Consider the following 21,304-nt stretch of genomic DNA (forward strand, 5'->3'; position numbering starts at 1 on the left):
TTATTCCGAAGAGAGGCCCAGAAGCGCTTGGCTTAAATAAGCAATATGCTGTGGCCCCCAACGTCCCGTCTGGGTGCGTGTCCCTAAGGGGGGTGCCCACGGCGTGCTGGTGGGGCGGGGGCAGCCGGCCGGGAAGAGGCTGGAGGTGCGCACAACCTGGAAGCAATGAAGTCGGTACACGCAGCGCAACCGCCGGACGCTGGTGGCAACGTGGAGACCAGAGGCCCAGCAGCGCCTGTCACCTAATCGCCAACAGCGGACTGCCTCCCTGTGTTTTTACCCTGGAGGTGCGAGCAGAAGCAACGTGCATGCAGTGATTGGAGTGGAAGGTGAGGACCAGGGGACACGGAGGGAGGGCGGGAATGAGAGGGCCCGCGGCAAGGCCCCCAGCACCCACCCGGGTGGACGCGGTCGCGTTCCCGTACTGGTCTGTGCCCAAGTCAAGAAGAGAGGCTGTGAATGAGAGGCGCCAGGGTGCGGAAGCTTGCAGACCTCCACTCCGCTCCATCCGTGCCCTGCCCCCTGCCCCCTGCCCTCCCGGCGTTCCCTTTCCGCACACCCTGGCAGTGCCCGGGCCCACGTTCCCACTTCGTGGAGCCCTCAGCGCCGTGGCCTCCAGTATTGATTCCCGCGCGACACAAGAGGGCGCTCCCTGCCCGCGGTCCCGGCTGTCACTCCGCATCCAAGCTATAAAACCAGAAATCACAGATTCAGCCCTCATTCTGTGCCACCCTTTCCCTGCTGGGCAAATGCAAAGCGCACACTTACGACGGGGTAGTGAATGACAGGTCCTGAGAAGCCCTGAGCCCCGAAAGCCTGGGGACGGGGTGGGCCGCTCTCCCCGGGTTCCCCAGAGGGGCCCCGCTGGCTCTCCGGCTTGTCACCTGGCTCGTCCGCCGCAGCGGTCCTGCCCGCCGCCCTCAGTCCCCAGCTCACCTCCTCTTCGTGTTCTGCATCCCCACCTGCCTCGATTGCTCTCCTGGCCCAGCCTCACCATGAAGACTCTGGTCGTTGGCAAGGCTATTAGCCACGTCATTGTCGGCACTGCGGGTACACGTTGTGCTGGTGTAAGTCAAGGGAGACACACTTCAGCTCAAAAGAAGGAAAAAGTGACGGCAATGGGGCGGGAATGCGTGGGGAGCGCCCGTGTTTCCGATGGGCAGCTGGGCACGCGGCGTTCATCGTTCTTTCCAGCCATTAATTTGTTCTTGGTCTTAGTGGAAACGACGAACGATCCCCAGTCTGATTTCACTTAAAATAGATTTAAATCCTCTCGGTGAAGAGGGAGAAAGTAAAAAATGTTCCCGAAGTGCGCTGAACTTGTCCTCGGGTAGAGGGAAGGTGAAAACCCTCCAAAGAGCACAGGCAGGGGAGGCCCCGCGGCCCCGCTCCCTTCCCACGCAGCCCCGTGCCCCGCTCACCCAGGGAGCTCACCGGTTCCCTAAACACCCTCTGTTTGGAATAAAGGGCGACGTCTCCCAGCTGCCGTGGGCCCCTCGCATCCCGCCCTCCTCCGGGAGGGGGCCGCGGCAGGCTGCGAGCCCGGCTCTGCTGTTCCCGCACCGGGACGCCCTCCGCCCAGCAACCACGCTAGCAAACCACCTTCAGGGGATGAACTGGCGTGAAGGCGGCATCCCACCAGCAGCTGCAGAGCCCGGGCCGGGCGAGTGGGGGCAGCGGCCCACCGTGGGCCATGTGGGGGTCCCCATGCACTGGGACCCACCGACCCACCTGCAGGTAGAGCTGCAGCAGCCCAGCCAGGCGCACAGACAGTGGGACGCCAGAAGGGGCCCTGGGTCGACAGGAGGGGCCCATCGCGCCATGACTCCCGCGCCGCAGGTGCACACCATTGCCCACCTGGCAGGCCGGGCCTCGGGAGGCCTGGTGGGGCCAGACCTTCGTCCCTGAGGCCCCAGGGAGGCTACTGCAGCCGCTGGGTGGCCACGACGGAAGATGGGATTGTTGTGTGCAGTGGACCCGCGTGTCATTTCCATTTCCTTGTGGAAATGGGTTTCCCCAAAACAGACCGTCCTCTCCTCTACAGAAGGTTTTAGTGGTGACACTGCTGACACCCCCAGGGTTCGGCTGGGAGGACACCCGCAGGCCAGCCGGGGTCCCTATGCGTGCATCTCATCAAATGAGCTCTGACCTGCCCCAAAGGCAGCAAAGTTCCCGGGCCCACGGGGCTCCCGTCTTTTCAGGTGGGAGAGCCACCGGGCGCCTCGACGGTGGAGAGGAGCTTGCCTAGTCCGAGGGAGCTGGGCGGCCTCGGGGCTCCTGTCCTTGGGACCCCTCGCCCGAGTCTGGGTCTTCGCGGGCTTTCTGTTCGGTACTTGCTCTTCCGGGGCTCGTGCGGGGGCCGGGCTCGGGCCCAGTTGCTGGGGCTTCAGCCCGTCATTCGCGGGCCTCACCGGCCGGTGGAGCTGAACAAGCTGCACGGACGGTGGGTGCCCAGGGCGCGGGGAGACGGGGCGCAAGCGAGGACCCCAGCCTTGGGTGCCAGGGGGTCGGCAGCTGTGGACTTGACAACGTAAACTGGGAGACCCGGAATCGGAGAGGCCCCCGCGTACTCAGGCCCTTCCCAGCTCATCAGCCTGCAACGTGGTGGCACCTGGAGCCGGGCCTCCGGGCGGTGGTTCAGTTTAGACAAGGCCTCGGGGGAGGGTGCGGGGCCTCAGGGCGAGGGTTCGGGGGCCTCGGGCGAGGGTGCGGGGGCCTCGCACCTGGAAATGTGCCCACGCCCCACCCCGGAGCTCCGACCCAGGCCTGTGAGAAACAACCACGTGTTTAACCCCCAGGGCGAGGGCCGCCTCCAACAGACCTGGGGACCTAAGTCCAGATGGGACGGCCCGGGCCCCGGGCTGTGTCAGGAGAGCCCCTGTCCCTGGGTGGGGGGGACACGGGGGGCACACTAGAGCTCCTGTCGGCAAATGGGCCTACCCGGTGATCTTTCCTTAGGTGGAAGCTTCTCTCCGCGCCCGCATCCGGTGGAGAGTGATCCTTCCCACTTCCTCGGGGATGTCCCGACCTGCATAGACGGCGCTCAGGCGGCTCCCTGGCCGCTGCGTCCCACCACCTCCGGGAAGCGAACGGCTCCGAGGATCGCAGCTGCCCAGACCTCGCAGCCGAGTCCGCGTCCCTCATCCCTCGGACGCACCTGTGCTGTGAGGCGAGGTCCGCTGAGCTCAGTGAGCGAACCACGGAAGGCAGCGCGCTGCCCGCGGGGACGCACTCGGGGCTCACAGCCCGTCACCTGACTCTTACACGCGGGTGGGCGCACATTTACTTCTTGAGGTGACACATGGCAGCTTCTGTCAGAATCTCCCAGTGAGACTGTGAAAGGATCCTGCTGTGAGTCCTGCTGTGGGGTCCTGCTGTGGGTCCTGCTGTGGATCCTCTTGTGGGGTCCTGCTGTGGGTCCTGCTGTGGATCCTGCTGTGGATCCTGCTGTGGGGTCCTGCTGCGGGTCCTGCTGTGGATCCTGCTGTGGATCCTGCTGTGGGGTCCTGCTGTGGATCCTGCTGTGAGTCCTACTGTAGGTCCTGCTGTGGATCCTCTTGTGGGGTCCTGCTGTGGATCCTGCTGTGGGGTCCTGCTGTGGATCCTGCTGTGGGGTCCTGCTGTGGGATCCTGCTGTGGATCCTGCTGTGGATCCTGCTGTAGGGTCCTGCTATGGGATCTTGCTGTGGATCCTGCTGTGAATCCTGCTGTGGGGCCCTGCTTTGAGCTCTGCTGTAGGGTCATCTGTAGGTCCCTGCCATGGGATTCCTGCTCTGAGGTCCCACTGTGGGGCTCTGTTGTGGATTCCTGCTGTGGGGCCTCTAGGAACCCTCTCAGCCTCAAAGGGAGGCTGAGAAATTTGGACGGCCCAGGTTTTGAAGCATATTTTAATGGTGCTTATCACCCAGTCAAGAATCTCACTTCTAGGAAGAGAAGCTGAGGTTGAAGGATGAGTCTGGATCCAGCCATTAGCATAGCGTGTGAAGTCCCAGACAGTCTCTTACACTCCCACTCACGTCTGAGTCCTTCCCCTGCACACGTCCTACCTACCATCCAGCTGAGCCCACCACTCACCAGCCTCGGACAGCCTTCTGTGCCTTTGCAGACGTCATTCTCTCGGGCTGGAATGTTCTGCTCTGTCCAGCAAAAGTCCTCCCATCGTTCAAGCCCCCCCCGCCCCCACTGGCAGTACAACATCCCCTGGGAGGCACCCCTTAGGGGCCCCAAGGAGTTTGGCTCTGTCCTCTAGGGTCTGCACGTGTGCTTCCGTTTTACTTCTACCACACTGTGCTCAGCTGTTTGCTGGAGCTCATCCCTCGGCTGAGAGCTCCTTGGAACCCAGGGTTATGCCCGTTTGGTCCCGGAAAGGCTAGCATCCGGCACCCAGCACCCAGCACCCAGCACCCAGCACAGTTGCCTTCCGCTTCAGTTCCCAATGCAGCCCCTGGAGGGAGCCCTGCAACTAAATGAGCTCCGCCTGCAGCTTCCCGCGTTGCTTCAGCCCCCAGGAAGCACCAGGTTCTTGGGGCAGGCGGACAGGGCCCCGCGGAGCCGGGGAAGCAGCCGGCAGGCGGGCTCTCGGCCTGTGGAGTCTGAGAGGAGGATCCTCAGGAGGATCCGTGATGCGGCACTGCCTAGAAAGCCCTTCCTCCCTCAGTGCCAGCTCATTCCCTTGGAAGGCGTTTCCAAGTGCGGGGCCCTCGCAGCCTCCTGCCCGCCCTCCCTGCGGGGGAGCCGCCCTCCTGCCCCAGGCTGGCAGCTGCGCAGCTCACCTTCCCAGAGAGCTACGGCTAATCCAGCCAGGCGGGCGGGGGCGGGGGCCGCCTTGCACCTGCGAGCCCCTTGGGGTGCGGGCCCCCCAGCAGCCCTGCACCCCAGCGCTGGGACCCAGCACGGGCTGAGCCAGCCACCCACGTCGCCGCCCCCCGCCGGCCCTGCTCCCGGGGCCTCACCTGCCTGCCCCGGCCCGGCCCACTGACCCAGAAAGCCGTTAAGCCTGCCTGGAGCTGCGCAGCTCATTACAGACCAGGCTTCCATTTTAAAAACAAGGGCTCCAGCCAAAAGCAAAACAGGACCGTGGCCAAGGAATTTAACGACAGCGTGGCCTGGACAGACACCAGCAAGTCAATCGAGCAGATGCCCAAGGGCTGAGCATGGCACAGGGCGGGGACAGCCCACTCCCTCCAAGGCTCTGCTGGTGTCGCCTGGGGATCTGCTCCACTGCTCCCCCCCGCCCCCCAGCGTAGCTGGCCAGGGCCGGGGCCTAATGGACACTTGGGAATCCATAGAGACCTCTCCTGGGCCTGGGGAGGTTCAAGCTTGGCATTTCCTGGCCACACGGCAGGGGAGCAGAGAAACGTAAGAGGACACGGCAGTGGCTTTATGGCATCCTTCCCCCTTCAGGACTTGGAACCCGAGGTGAGCCTTGTGTGAAGGGGCAGGTCGAGCAGCCCTTCGGCCCGCCGCCTGCTGCTTGCCACGCACCCTGGCACACACGCTCATATGCACCAGCGGGGTGGCATGCATGCTCATCAGTGCAGGACTTTCTTTGAGGCTCCTCTTCCACCTCTAATGACAACGGAAAATACTGACAAGCATAGACTTTACCACGAATTAGCCTTGTACCACTATTTTTTGCCAGCTCTGAAGCTCCTCCTTTGGAGAGCACCCTTCTCTGAAGGAATGGTGTTTGCATGTCCCTGTGCACCCTGTCACACTGTCCTGGAGGGGACAGGTCCTGAGCCTGGAGCGACGGCTGGTGCTCTTTTCTCTGTGGCTAACAGCTGTTAGGACGATGGGCATGAGGGTCCCTCTGCTTCGTGGAGAGAGCCTGCCTGGGGGGCAGCTACCCTCTCCCCATTCCTGCTCTGTGCAGGGCAGGCCAAATGGATGCAGAGAGGCAGGGTCCTGATGAGGACACCCGGCACCAGGGCTCCAGGGGTGCCTGCAGCTAGGGGTTGCACCCTCTATTTTGTCAGCCGCTGAGCCAATAAACTCACATTTTATTATTTTTTTTAATTTTTATTTATTTATGATAGTCACACACAGAGAGAGAGAGAGAGAGAGGCAGAGACACAGGCAGAGACACAGGCAGAGGCTCCATGCACCGGGAGCTCGACGTGGGATTCGATTCCGGGTCTCCAAGATCGCGCCCTGGGCCAAAGGCAGACGCCAAACCGCTGCGCCACCCAGGGATCCCTAAACTCACATTTTAAAAAGCTGGATTGACTTACTTGTATTTTTGCCACTTGCAATCCAAAAAGACCTGGTAATGCATTATTAATGGACTCTCTCATGTTCCGGGTGCCCTAGGGAAAATCAGCAGGAACGGGGGCTTGGCATTAGGTGAGATGAGGTCACGTACCCAACTCAGGGGAAGACCAGGCCAGGTGCTCTGGAGATCAGGCTAGAGTCCCACACGGGCTCTGAGTAGCCAGGGCCGTTCATGCCGAGCGTGAGAACATCCCACCCACCCACCCCCCGAACCGCAAGAGTAGTGAAGGAGGGGTTGATGAAATTGGTAGACTTCCTAATCTTAAATGATTCACTCTTTCTTTGGATTCTTATTGTGTAAAAGATTCATTTGGCAATTAATCTTGTACAGCCTTGTGACATCTTTCCCATTGTTGTCTGGGACTGTTATTTTAATCTTTTGTTGCTAATTAACTTTTTGCATGCTCCAGCCTTGTCTCCCTAACTAGAGGCAAATTCTCTGAGTGTGGAGACCTGTCTTGGCTATTTTTAACTGGCTAGCGAAGACCAAATTCCATACTGCATCTAATCACAGAAGAGACCTGGGAAGCAGGCTTCATATTCTCCTGCTACAGACAAGGAGAGTGACGCACGACAACCGCTATGTCAGAGCAGCTAGTAATGTCAGAACCAGGATCCGTACCCGGAAGGTTCCAGTCCGGCCCACCCCACAGATCCTGGCACGCTGCCTGGCTCGGGCGATGCGCTCCATAAACACTGTTTGACTCGTATTCTTGACCATCAATGTTTTAAGATGTAAAATTAAAGTTTGATGAAGGTCAGTTTTCAAATTCAAGTTTTAGTTTCTCATAAATTGGTCTTAAGCTTCAGCAGCGAGACACGGCTGAGACCTAGAGAGCTTCATACCTGGGAGGCAAATATTGACCCGGGCACCTCTTGAGAGAGGCTGAGTTTGAAACTTGAAGCCCTCCATGGTTTCAAATGGAATCGGAGGAGATGGGGCTCTGCTCAGAAGCCCCTGTGGGTGTGGGTAGTTCCCTTCGGGAGCCTAAGGCCGCGGGAGGAAGGCACTTGGCCCAGAGGAAGAAGACCTGGGTGTGAGGGGAGCACTCGCCGAGGCTCCCGGGGCTCCCGCGGCCTTCTCTACAGTGACCGTGAGATCGCCTCCGAGACCAGCGTATTCCTTATAAACGTGACCCCCTCATTTTCCGTTTAAAATGTTGCTATTTCTTTATTAGAACTCGAAACAATAATTCAAGCATCAGTGAGCACCTACCGTGTGATATGCACTTATTATAAGAATCCTAATATTAGAGCAGGTAAGTTCAGGAACACGTATCAGTCCTCTGGCATACACGTCAGTCCTCTGCTCCAAGCTCACCTGTCTTTTCACTACGTTCGGAATGAGAGTAAACCACAGATGGTGCAGGTGAGCAGGCCAAGGCCTTGCTGCTCCCCACGTTCCCAGTGCATCTCCTTTACCTTTGCTTCATGTAACAGCCAGTAAAACAGACTCCTTTTACCCAATGTTCGTGTGTGTCCTTCCTGTTAAAACTCGTTTCCTTCCCGTCTTCCCTCATCCCTGCAACCAAACATACCTCCTGAGTGTGGTATGCACCAGGCATTGTGGCACGTAGTAGGGCTGTTAATCTGCCCGCCTGCCTGCTGCTCCCCCTCATTTCCTCCCAGAAAATGCCTCCTGCACCCAGGTCCCGGCTACTCGGTGTTCTGAGCGGCGGCCCGCTTGCCACTCCCCACCTGACGCGCAGCCCTTGAGCTCCGGGACGGGGCTTTCAGGATCTCTGAGATCCCATCAGTACCCAGCACAGGAGCAGACGTGTTGAAGGGATCTGCAAGGCGTTCGGTACATTGGGCAAGACAAGCCGCACAGAGCAATCGCTAATCATGCGTCGGTGTGCGGCCCACCTACCACGGGGCACGCACCCCTACAGTCGAGGGCCAGAGCTTGAGTTCTTGAGGAGGAGAGGAAACAGCCACACGCAGTGGAGTGGTACATGAGCAAAGAACCACCTCAATGAACACACACACAAAAAAAGCCAAAAAAAACAAAAAACAAAAAACAAAACAAAAAAAAACCCAAAACCAAAAACAGAAAGCTCTGCATGTATCTCAAAGAATTATCAGTAGTTGGGCAAAGACCTAAATAGTTATTCCAGGTTGGGAAGGAAGTAGAAGAGTAAAAAGCCTCTCTGGGTCCTCTTGCAAACCCTACCTGAGAGTGAATTATAGACGTAGAAGGCAACCTAGAGCATGCTCATGTTTATCTAGTTGCATCATTTAATCAGCCTGTCGGTTCATCCAATATCTAGCTCAGCTCCTCCCTGCTGCTGTTAAAATCTCTCCTCCTTTTATTCAGTTCTCAGAGAAAATAGAGGACAGTTAATGATCCCCCCCCCTCACCCCGTACATTTCAGAACATGGTATAAAACAGCACTGGAGAAAGGCTTTTAATAATATATTTCAAATACGCAGATCCAAAGGTGATAATTCAAGTGCAGCTTTAAGGCTTTTCAAATACCTTATTCCATCTGCCTTGCTCTGATGGTTCCTATGAACACATTTTCATTTTCTAAATCTGGAATTAGTAGACTCTACTTGAAAAGAGATATTACAGTCAAACAATGTTCTCAATTCGAGGTGTAATTATTTTTTCCCCATTTTAAAAGCCTAACATAAAATGTGATGTGATTTTTTTTTTTAATTTTGCAAGGGACATCAACTTTTTTTATGTTATTCTATTTTTTTTTTAGCCCCCCTCTGAGCTTCCTACAACTTGGAGAACATTACAAATAGGAAGAGAAATATGGATAAGTCCAATTTCCAATTTGCAATAAAAAAGTCCATTTATTATCTGACAGATACCCTCCTCTTGACTCCATCTGCTTCTTGCAGCCGAAACCTCTGCCACAGGACGTGTGCTTGCCTCTTCATTAGGGAGAGGGAAGATTCTGTGCCGCTCCTTGCACCACTTCTTCCCTCTTCCCCATTCCTGTCCCATAACTGGGCCATGATAGGCTTCCTGTGTGTCTTTGAAGTGCCGCCCTAATGTATCTTGATGAATTAGAACTTTACTATTTTGAGCTTATTCCTGAATCAAAACTCCTCTGGATGCTACACTCAACCCTCAAACCTAAGTATACACTTGAACCTGCCTCAGATGAGATTGCACTTGGAGTCAGACATCAAAAATGTTAGCACTGAGAGGCACATTCGAGGGCATCTGGTTCAAACCTATAATTTAACACAGGATGATCTTACGACCTAAGGAGGTTAAGTGACTGAATGAAGGTCGCGCTGCTGGTTAGCAGAGAGCTCCGCCTAACATCTAGTTGCTGCTTATATTTCTCTTTGACATTTTTATTCCATTTACCAACATTTTCCAAGCTGTGTTTTAAAAATAGCAATTCCCAGAAAGATGTTAATAGAAATTTTAAATGAAAAGGAAAAAAAAAAAGGTTCTGGGCTAAATAAACTTTAAAAATACCAGTTTGACCCAGTAGTTTATAAATTTACTTACCGATTTATTTATTACTGGGCTTCATAGAAAATTTAGAATGTTCTTTTTTTTTTTTGCAACCCCCCCAAAAGAGAGATGGTATACACATTTTTGCCCAACGTATCTGATCACAGGCCTTTCGAAAATTATTTTTGATAAGCATCTATTGCTACATCTCAGACCCTAGTGGCAGAGAACAGTGTTGGGGAGATGCTCCCCTCTACCCCAATGCTGCCGGAGTAAGGCCAGCTTTGTCAGGGGCTCTTCCCCATACTTTATAGCTGAGTGATCTTGCGTGTGCGGATTCTACTCTAGGAACCTGAATTCCCATCTGTAAAATGGGAACTCCCCTATCTTACTAGATCGCTACATGGTACAGGGGAGTAAAATACATAAACTGTGATCATCACATTGGATCTGTGACCGTGCGCAAAGGTATCTACTATATAGCACAACGAAATTAATATATGAAAAAAATGTGTGTGAAGAGAAGATAAGGGTAAGAAAGGAAATACAAGTATACCGGAAGTCGGCCCAAAAATATATTTTAGAGTCTTACACACATGTGAACAGTGGGTGGCAAACTTGACTCTGTGCTATCAAGCTCAGAAAAGAGAAACACACTCTTACTAGATTGACAAGTGGTTGGTAAAGTAAAAGTGAACTCATTTCTCAGAAGAAATACAGCTTTTTTTTTTCTTTTTTCTTTTTCCCTCCAGTACTGACCCATCAGAACACTCCATGGTCATCAACTCTTCAGAACACAGACTCCAAAGTCATGTAGACTCGGGCGTGAGCAACCTCGGCCTCTTCCTCGGTGACATTAGCGAGATCTTCCAACCAGTGGGAAGATGCAAGTGCCCACGGATGGAGCCCCCCACCCACCAAGTGGGAGAATGTGTGCCATTGACAACACCGAGTGAAAGTCACAGCAGGCACTTTCCTCCACAACACCCCTCGCGGGAAAACAACTTTTATCATCTGTTTCTTTTGCCCTTGGTATGCAGTGAGTTAGGTAATAGTATCAAAGAGGATTACAGTAAGAATAATTCGATAATAAGCTAAAACATGCTGTTGTCTTAATTTAATTCGAGGAATGGATTCATTACACAACCTGGAGAAAGAACCCTTTCTGCAGCTGAATTTCAATGGGAGTGGAACAGTAATTAAAAAAAAAAAAAGACAAGGTGGTAGGTTTACTGCCAAACACTAGAAGGCAGGTGGCTCTGTTACCAACACAGAGTGATCCAGATGCTTGAACCACCATTTGAGTGAAGGATAAGGTTGGAACTTTCAGAAAACAGGGATATTAGGTGTTCGGGTCCCTGTATTTTAATATACAAAGCTGAGTGACTATAATTTTATCCCAGAAAGATTTCAAAGCAAGTTATATCAATCATCCATCACAGCAATAAAAAACATCTCCAAAAGTTCTCACAGGAAGGCCAGTCTTAAGTAATGCAGTTTCTGGGTGAACCTGCTGATGTACACTGATCACCAAATGTATCCAAATGTAATAGAAGGATTGGACCCACTATCAAGAGTTGTTGGATGTAAGCCAATTAGATTTTGAAGGACAAGTGCCAAGAAAAAAAAAAGTGAACAGCTAATCTTGAGCCATTCTTTCTGATAATAGTACATGAACAGGACCAAGTGCCTTGCTGTGATCATTGCTACCGTGTGACAAGCATAGATACACACGTAGCATCTGGAAATATGTCAAACAGGCATATATTATGCCAAAAAAGGAATTCTGAGTACATTCTGAGCAACGAATATATTTTAACAACAGTGGTATTATCTCCCCAAGGTGGTTTCTTTGAAGGCAAATTTACCTAATGAGACAAATAAGCTATATTTTTTTTGTAGGAAAACTGATAAGTATTTATCCCATGCTCCTTATTAATTATAAACTTCTTTAGGGCTAAGCATTAATTGTGTTAATTAATGAAGTCACTTAGTTGTTTGGAGATAGTGACTGAGCACAACCAGGTGATAGCAACATTCTCCGTGCTAAAGTTAAAGCAAAAGCCTTCTGACAAGTCTCTGACTCTAAGGGCACATAATCTAGTTGTGGGATTCACAGCTGAATTCATTAAGAAATGAGGAAGAACATGATTAAGCGTTTGATAAATGAAATAAACAATAAGGACTCAATGAAGTTCATACAAATAGGATACAATCGAACGAAAGCGGGGGCTTCAACTAAACCCTAAAAAAAGCCGGATGTGTTACGATTGGGTAGAGACGCTGGATGGGGGTGGAGTGGGGTGGGGTGACTGAAGCAGAAGGAATAGTGTGTAGAAAGCTGTGACTGAGACCTAAAATTTGACATCTACTTTTCATGATTTAATAAAAAGATATTTATTGAGCACATGCCAAGGGCCAGACCTTGTTCCAAGGGTTGGGAATAAAATAATGAGCAGAAGTTGATGAGATCTCTATTCTTATGGAGCTTAACATTCTTTTTTCTTTTTCTTAAGGTTTTATTTATTTATTCATGAGAGACACAGAGAGAGGCAGAGACACAGGCAGAGGGAGAAGCAGGCTCCATGCGGGGAGCCTGATGCAGGACTGGATCCCAGGACCCCAGGGTCACGCCCTGAGCAGAAGGCAGAGGTTCAACCACTGAGCCACCCAGGTGGCCCTAGGTCCTGTTCAGTTATTAATTAATTAATTAATTAAAAATATTTTATGTATTTATTCATGAGAGACACACAGAGAGAGGCAGAGACACACGCAGAGGGAGAAGCAGGCTCCATGCGGGGAGACTGATGCAGGACTGGATCCCAGGACCCCGGGGTCACGCCCTGAGCAGAAGGCAGAAGTTCAACCACTGAGCCACCCAGGCGTCCCCTGTGGAGCTTACATTCTAATGGGAAACACAATAGTCCTCAAAACAATCACCCATATAAATTGGCAAGAGCTCCCTCTTTGACTAAAATTTTAGTCAAAATTTCTCTGCGATGTCTTCTTGACTAGGTCTCATCCCTGGCCCTGCCCTTGGCCTGCTGAGGCAGTGTGTCAAGAACTCCCCAACCTTGATATCTAATTTGCCTCCTCTTCCTCTAACCTTATACTTTCACCAAGTTCCTCGCAGTCATTTTCAATCTACTTGTTGGCCGCAAATCTCCACTCGTTCTGGTCAGAGGTGAGTTCGGTCTCCCCCCTCTGCTCTAATAGTATTGACTCTCACTGCAATTGTCTTGAAAGAAGTATTTTTTGCTATTTCTAACAAATATCTGGTGTAATTTTTCTCTCCAGCAAAATGTAAAACTATAACCATGAGTTATCTTGTGAAGAAGAGATACCCAAGGCCGTGATACCATAGGAGGAGAACCAAGAAAGGACACACAGAGAAAATAAATATTCAATTGCATGTGGCGATGGGTTGTACTTAGGTTGGTGAGAAACTGTGGGAAGAGCACTGCAGTCAGAGGAAGCAGTGGAAGTACCGGTCCTGTGTTGAAGTCTGGAGAACCAGGAGAGAGACGGCACTGGTGACAGCAAGGGAAGTGGTGGGCGGGTGGAAGCCATAAGCACCTCAGACTCGGTGTATCCAAATAGGAGCTCAGTGTCTTTCTGCCCTAAATCTGGCCTCTCCTTTCCATTTGCTATTCTGCAGGCCTTATCACGTCTGCCTCACTACTATCTCTTCATCGCTATTGCTCTTCATAGTTCAGATTACCATTGTATTACATGAGTGATAAGATTCTCCTAGGCCACTCTGCGTGCTCCTCCCTACATCCTATCCTTTATACTCTCACTTTTTAAGTAACTTTGATTATATCGTTTTCCTGATTTAAATCCTTGAACGGAGCCCACCACCTATAACCATCATCCAACCAGTCACACCTCATAACAGGCATTTCAAGGGGTGCATTCTCCTGCTAAGATTCCTTCATGTCCACTGGGCCTAACTGGCCCTATACATAGCCCTAATAAACTGCCCGGAAGTTTCCAAAGACAGAAAGCTCACTCAGGTTTATGTACTTTCGTAAATGATGCTCATTTTGTTTGGGATATCGTCACTTACAACATACCTCCTTCCTGTCCAGGTGTTTGTGCTCCCATGTGTGCACATACACGCACACACTGTAGATTTTAGCATTCAGCTCACTTCCCACATAAATCATGACCCTCCCTACCTCCCCATGCAGCCCCCCCAAGTTAGGCACTCTTGTCTATACGTTCATCTTTTTGCTTTTCTCTAATATAACTCTCAACACACAACTTTAACTAATTTGAGAATAGGGATTTAATTTTGCTATCTTTACATGCCCAGATTCTAAAATAATTATAATGGATAATCCTTAGCATTTCTCATTTGATAACAATCCTTTGCGCTCTGGGATGGACCTCGGATACACAGTTGTATGATCCTTGTGCCCAGGTGTGTACTATGTGAGTCTGCCAGCTAGCCCTATTAACTGGTGCGGGGGTGGACATCTACAACCAGGTGGACAAAACCGAAACCTTCCCTGAAACTTTTGGACTGAGAACCACAGAGAATGGGAACCAATCTTATCCTTTCCGTGCAGAGGAGTTTAGTCTACAACATAAAATTTAAAAAGAAATCTACTTATAGGAAGGAGCAAAGGGAAGAAAAAGTGAGAGAGTGAAGGAGAGAGAGAGAGAGAGAGAGAGAGGAGAGAAGATGAATTATGGAAACCTCACTTGAATTCGTAATGTCCATTATCTCTGAGTCCTAGCTCCACACTTTCCAAACCCACAGTTTGCTTATCAGAGATATCTGGTGTTCTTCTAATAAATCCCATTATTTTCCTAAGATAGTTTGACTGGATTCTGTAACCTGCAACCAAAATCTTTGATGAATGCATAGTAACTGTAATGACTATAATTTATTAATCACCTGTTATGCATCCAGCACAACCTTCAGTAATTTACGGTTTGAATCCTATTTAATTTTCACAATGATCTATGAGATTGTTATTATTCTCAGGAAATGATGGGCCTGAATTCAAACACAATTCCATCTGTCTTAAAAGCCAATAACAAGCAAGTAGTATCCATGCATTAAAAATAGCTTTTAAAAAATACAGATTTACTGGAGTAGAGGGCTTATTTCCAGGAAAAGTGGCAGACCAATACTGATTAGGGTCTTTTATGCCAAAGTTAGGAATCTACACTTAACTTTCTTAATGACCACCATTAGAGCTCTTGAATGTGGTGGTCAAAGGACTCAATGAAAATGCTATCCTGCATTAATTTCAGTCAGTTCAATTCACCTAAAAAAAATAGACAAATCTTAATTTTTCTCTTATAGGAAATATAAAATTAAGTCAAAGTCAAGAATAGAGTGGATAAATAAGTCCAGGGGCTACATTGGCCAGGTGATCTTCATTTCTGCAAGTTGTGATCTTCCGAGTGCTAGAAATTGGGAGCCCTTGTGTGTTTAGATACCAGCCTTATTTTAATAACATTATTCTACTTGCCTGGATCTGCGCTAAACTGTTTCTGAAAAAAAAAAATATAGGTGTGGCTATAATTACCTACCTGTACTGAGAGATATGAGAATAGCTGCTAATTACTTTGCTTTTGAGGCTTTTAGATCAAAGTTTCTTTAGACAGAGAAGTGGTTTTTGTTTCCATCTAGAAGGCTAGTTACAAGAGAAGAGAAAGCACCCATGCAACAATGAATGCATTTGGTCAAAGTCTGTTTGCTTATAGGTCAGATTTACCAGACAAGGTTTAGGATGCTGAAAACTCCAGAAAAAAAAAAAAAATTGCAAGGCTAGGGGCAAATGTTCAGACATTACTTTCAAGTCTCCAACCCATGATAATTCCCTGAAAGAGCCCAAGGCAACCTCTACAAATCACTGTCCTTTGTTAGCTCTTTGCAATACTCCCCTTAGAATGACCTACAGCAGGTGACACAGGGCGTTATTAACGCTTCTACACTCAAGTCACTCAGAAGAACATTTTGAGTTTTTATCTTATTAGTAGACAATAATCTGCTACTTCTGTAAAGATGCAAGGGTCTGGATGAACGCTCAAATCACCAGAACTAAGGACGATTTCTTGTTTATTCAAGGAATAGCAGGAGAGAGCAAGATGGTACCAAATGACAACTTATTAGGGACTCAATGTCTGGAATGAACTATATGCTTACACATTAAAACACCTGCCTTAAAGTTCTCTTGAGATGCTGGAAATGAGTTAGCCGCAGCAGGGTCTTGAAGCATGTATCTAGCAGATGTTTGAGCCTGGGAAGGAGATTTCATGAAAACATGAATATAAAGAGAGTATTGGGATATAACATTAAATTTTCACCTTAGTGATGCTGGGCATTCAAATACCAGCAGCTCTGTGCAGATATTTCATCTGGTTGCTGGTATTTAGTACAAAGCTCAATTATGTATGCACCAACACCAATGCAGCCTGTCATATACTATATCTCCAAGGGAGAATCAACGTTGTTATTAGATATTGGAGATCTACACATTACCGTTGTGTCAAAGTTCAACATTGGGACACAGTCTATCTAGGTGTTCTATTGGTGCCAAGCAGTATCTCACTGTATCAATATATAATGAGCTGTATGCATTTCCTCATCTGGTGAGTAAGAGGTTTTCTAGCCATATATTCTCCTAAAACAACTCTCTTGGCCTGATTTGCTGAGGCTAAAGTGATTTTAATGTAAATGCTTTTTGTGCCTGCACATCTGTTTCTGGCCAGGGGAAATAGGGCAGAAGAAAGACCATGGGACCTAAGAAGGCAAAGAGAAGGAGGGAGATCATCTCAGAACTGGCTCATGGGGAGGAATTAGAGGGAACCCATGATATTTATATCATTAATGTCTTGAAAATCACCTAATAATTAATAGGCATTTTTAGGGCAAGAATAAGTGAACAGTTGTGTGGTGAAGGAAGGACTTAATAGCTTCAGAGCAGAATTCAGAAAGCTTATCTGTTTATGGATCTGACCCTTACCCTGAGTCTTCTAAGGTAGAGACAAGTTCACAGTTTACTTCCTAGATCCAAGTGAGAAGAGAAAATAAATGTATGTGGCATGGGAATGAAAAAGATTTAATTAGTAACTACTGATGCAGTGGCCTTGAGTCATAGACACAAAGGCTAGCCCATTCCATCAAAGCTCAGAGAATTGTTCAGAGCACGAGAAAGCTCTGAAGTATGCATTATATGGAGAAGTACATGCCCCACGACGAAACCAACTTTGATTTTGAATATCCAAGGTGAACGCCTTCATGATGGAAAATCTGAAATCTCACTAAATGAGATAGGTGTATGAGCCATGAACTATGAAGCCGGAGTAAAGCCCAGGTGCCATATCAAGTTCTAAGCAGATAGCCAGCATCCCCTCTCTGGGGGTTAGAAGAGAGTTTGGTCAGTGGCTACTGGGGAAAGCGTCCCTGTAAAATTGCCTTAATCATTGTCATGAACTTTTCATCCTAGATACAAAAATAAGGACATAACGCAAATCATCGCTATGTCTAAAATTAATAATAAAACTACAACACTACTTTATTCTAATAGTGATCTGAGGATTTCTATTTTGAGGCAGACATTTTTTGTTTATGCTTCTGTTTATGCTAATATCGGGTAATTGTGAAACTATAGTTTTATGACCTATTCCACTTTGATCTACTTTACACATCTATTGTTTTTCACACAGATTTCTCAAGAAAACGGAGGGTCTTTTGTTTATAGAAGGGAAAATGTGGTCAACAAAATCCACATTGTATTTTGAGATTGAGTCAAGAACACATGTTTCCACATAAAAAATTGCACCCTATACGGGGAAACCTAAAGATCAATTGGCTTTGCAATGTTTGCATTCAATTTCCCCAACTTGCAGCAGACTTTGTGCGAGTGGGGATCAAAGGAGAAGAGCCAGGTAGGGAGGTGTGGATTAGAATAAAACAAAATGTGATGGGGAAAAATTACAAGATGAAAAAGCCTTTCATTCATACAATGGGACATAATTTTGTGGTAGATGTTTTTTAAGCTTGTATTGTATCACGCAGTGTTCCTTTGCAAGATTTCATGTGTTGTTGTGTTAAAATGAATTTCATTTTGTCCCAATCAATGAATCTCCCCACTTGCTATTACCTACAGCCTTCTCTAGCAGCCAGGGTTCTGGCTATCCTCCAGTAATAGGCTGGCATTAAAGTAAGTAAAGTTACTGGTGTCTGTCCAAATGTTCAATCGAGGTAGCCGGAAAATGTCACCTAGACCCAGATAATTTTTAAATTTCTTTTTCTCTTTTCTCTCTCTGTCTCTCTCTCTTTCTCTCTCCCCGTGCTCTGAAATTACCTCCAGTTTATTTGTCTGGCTAGAGGTTAATGGAACACTAATGATGTTAATGAGCCTTTCACAGTGCAAGTTTTTTCAAGAAAGAGATATAATAGCTGTTTTCCTTCCCTTTTAATCTTTTTCATCATTCAAGAGTTACAGGCTGAGACAATTAGCAACTTGTGCAGCTCTGTCTCCCTGCTCAGTCACAGCCCAGTGGGGCAAAAAGCAGGAGCCCATTAGATAGCTTCACATGTCCACAGGTGAGATCTTGTGGATGGATGCAACATGCTGCTTCTTGCCAGAAGGCATAATGCTATTCAGGGAGAAAGGAGGGAAATTAGCAATCTGTTGATGAAGCTTTTCCATGGCAGGCTGGCAGCAGGAGCTGTCCAACGTACTGAAGAGTCATCATAAATTCTTCCCCTTTCCTTTCATTAGACAGAGGGCTGGGCCTGCCTGAGAGCCACAAACCTCAAGGAGCTCACAGTCTAGCTCACCAAAGCCTCTAAATGTTTAGTTACTTAGTGTAAATGTATTCTAACCTCATAGGATCCTGGCAAAAGAGAGAAATGTTCATAAAACAAATTCTTTAGCAATACTCACCAATTTCTCGGGCATTTGTCCATTTGGTGGCAGTTTGGCATTCTCCCTCCCTATGCTTTGGAAAGTATACATCCTAGATACATATGGTAATTAAAATATGTTCTCATAATGCTGCTAAGATGGAAAAACATTGAAATTAAAACATGTCCAAGATTTGAACTAATCTTGATTCTGACTCAGCTGGTGTTAGGTTTTATTTCTGGTGAAAAGGGCCTATAAATGCCTTCAGCAAATGCTTCAAGAAAAAATTCAGAGCACTCAAGGGAGAGGGTTGAAGAATGTGACATTTCACTTTTCTTCAGATTGTTGATTTCTTTTGTATCTAAAAGTGGATTTTAATTAAATGAAACATGGTTCACAACCAAGCTATAGAGAAAAATATTAAAGACCCAAATCAAAATCAGGAACTGTGGGAATAATTTTCCTATAAAGGTCAACCTCAGTCAGAATTCAGCCATTAATGCCAGCTAACCCAAGAGGTAATGTAAAGCAAAATATTAATAGGCCAAAACAATTTTGAACAAATTATATGCTATAGGTATATAATGGGTTGTTAGACACATTAAGAATTTTCTATGTGTCTTTAAACTTTATGGTTTAGAGATATGGCTTAGAGATATGGTTTAGGAAAAACAATCAAGGTTGCCTGTCCACCTACTACATGTGTTCAATCAACTTTGTGCTTCATGAGGTGGTAACTGAAAGTGAAATTCCCCTTACAGCTAAAATATAGGGGGAAATGCATACGTGAAATCTTTAGGAAAGCAATTAACCATGTAACTGTGGTTCTGACTAAAAGCACAAATTTCAAGGCAGAGAGAAAGTTTTACTCAGACTAAACGTAGATGCTGAGAGTTTCATTGATGAGGTCATGAAGGATAAGTAAGATTTGTGTAACTGAATGGTACAAAAAGGGATTTCCAGGCTCAGGAAATGAAGAAAAGATGTGGATATGTATAATCATTGGTGATACATGCATGTCAGAGCCATTGTTTAGTTTCAGTGGGCAGATATATTGAAATGAGCAGAAACCAAGAGTAAGGAGATCTCCTGAGGGATAGCTGCCAAAATTCAGGAATAGATATAAAATAGAGACGGAAACAATGTGAATGTTAAGACACATTCTGAATGAAAAGACTTGATGACAGATTTGATTTAGTAGAAGAAAAAGAAGAACGACTCAAAGAGGATTTGGAGCTTTTTTAGCCAGGGCAGCCGGAATTATTGGGTCATAAATAGAAAAAGAATGGTTTTGTAGAAAAATCATGCCCAGTGGCACTATTTTCAAATAACAATATTTTATCTAGATCCAACATGGCTCTTGCTAAACTGAGCTATTTTAATGTTTTAAATTCCTCATTTTCTCAAACAGTTGCTCCACTTGCTAAATAGCACATGTACCCTCTTACACCAGTTTAATGATAGTTTTACCAACTTACATCAGACAAAAAAACTCACTGGTGAAAAAGACATTTTGTGCACTGTGTAGCTGTGTATCTTTACCGACATTTGTTCATACCGTCTTTTCGAGGCTGCAGGTTTCTGGAACACAAGCATTGCGCCCATTTTGCAAAATCTGCCATAGTCTGTAGAGCACCATGCAGATACATAAATGCAGACTTTCTGCAAGAAATGATGATGGCAACTAGAAATAGTCTCAAAGAATTTATCAAATGCTTTAGATGGTAAAATCAGAGCTAAAGCTTTTATGCACATCACATCCTTGTTTTCTAAAGAAATAACGAACCCCCCAGCAGTGTAAGGAACTACATAATTGTGTATATGGGGCTGCAGTGCTTATAGCAATGTGCTCCATCCAGATGGCAAATGGGATGATGGTAAAGCCAGGATGAGGAAGCAACTAATGATACTTCAAATAGCAAACCGCAAAGCAAATGTAAGCACAAATGACATATCCAGGACCAGACAATGGAGCACATGTCAAAGTCAGCTGCTTGGGATGGGGGAGGAGGAGACAAAAATAAAAAGTAAATATACACTACATAAACATAAATACAAATGCATGATACTACTTCAAAAGCACTCTGTGCTTTTCGGATCGGTCATCGTTCCCCACCCTTGCCTCCAAGCCTTCTTTGGCCTAACCTCACTCAACACGAAAGAGACTATCAACCACCTACTGCACTAGAGGAAGAGATGGGCTCTTTATCAAATTGCCCCACAGAGAAGACTCTCCCCAAAACAGTTACCTTTAACTCAGGTACTGAAATTGTCGGTGATATATTCCAGTCCCAGGCATCCGGCATCCGCCTTTTGGAAATGGTGGGAAACAAGGCCAAGGGTCTGTAGGTAAATATTGCCTGGATCAAGACCGAAAACTCTCTCTGACATCAAGAGATGTTTCCTCTGATCAAGAGGAGGCGTGCAAATGGCATCCACCCCACGGTAAAATTGTGGCCACTTTTGGTGTAGTACACAAATGACCCTATAGCTACATAGGAATGCCAACGTATGTGCGAGTAAGTTATTAACCAGAATTTGCAAGGATTGAAGACTTCTGCTTGAGTTTTTATTAGACGGTGTGTATCTGCATTTAAAGCTGTTGCTCTCTGATAAGAGGGAGGGAGGGAGCCTTTCAAAATTGCCCAGATGGATGCTGAGATAATACTTTTGAAAAAGACAAAATGCCCTCCCTGATTTATAGACCCATTGCTGTCCTTGTCAGTGCCTC

General features: G+C 47.6%; 1 protein-coding gene and 1 long non-coding RNA gene across 3 annotated transcripts in view; one reads left to right on the top strand and one right to left on the bottom strand.

The window, feature by feature from the left end:
• OPCML (opioid binding protein/cell adhesion molecule like) overlaps window positions 1–21,304 on the bottom strand; it is a 1,082,947-nt gene that overhangs the window by 675,956 nt on the left and 385,687 nt on the right. The gene's annotated exons all lie outside the window — the stretch shown is intronic.
• On the top strand, window positions 4,533–12,158 carry LOC140625716 (uncharacterized). The gene is made up of 2 exons (XR_012025047.1): window positions 4,533–5,418; window positions 10,450–12,158. It is a non-coding gene; the product is annotated as an uncharacterized lncRNA (long non-coding RNA).

Source organism: Canis lupus, chromosome 3 (genome assembly GCF_048164855.1).
Source record: "Canis lupus baileyi chromosome 3, mCanLup2.hap1, whole genome shotgun sequence".
In the NCBI taxonomy this organism is placed as follows: domain Eukaryota; kingdom Metazoa; phylum Chordata; class Mammalia; order Carnivora; family Canidae; genus Canis; species Canis lupus.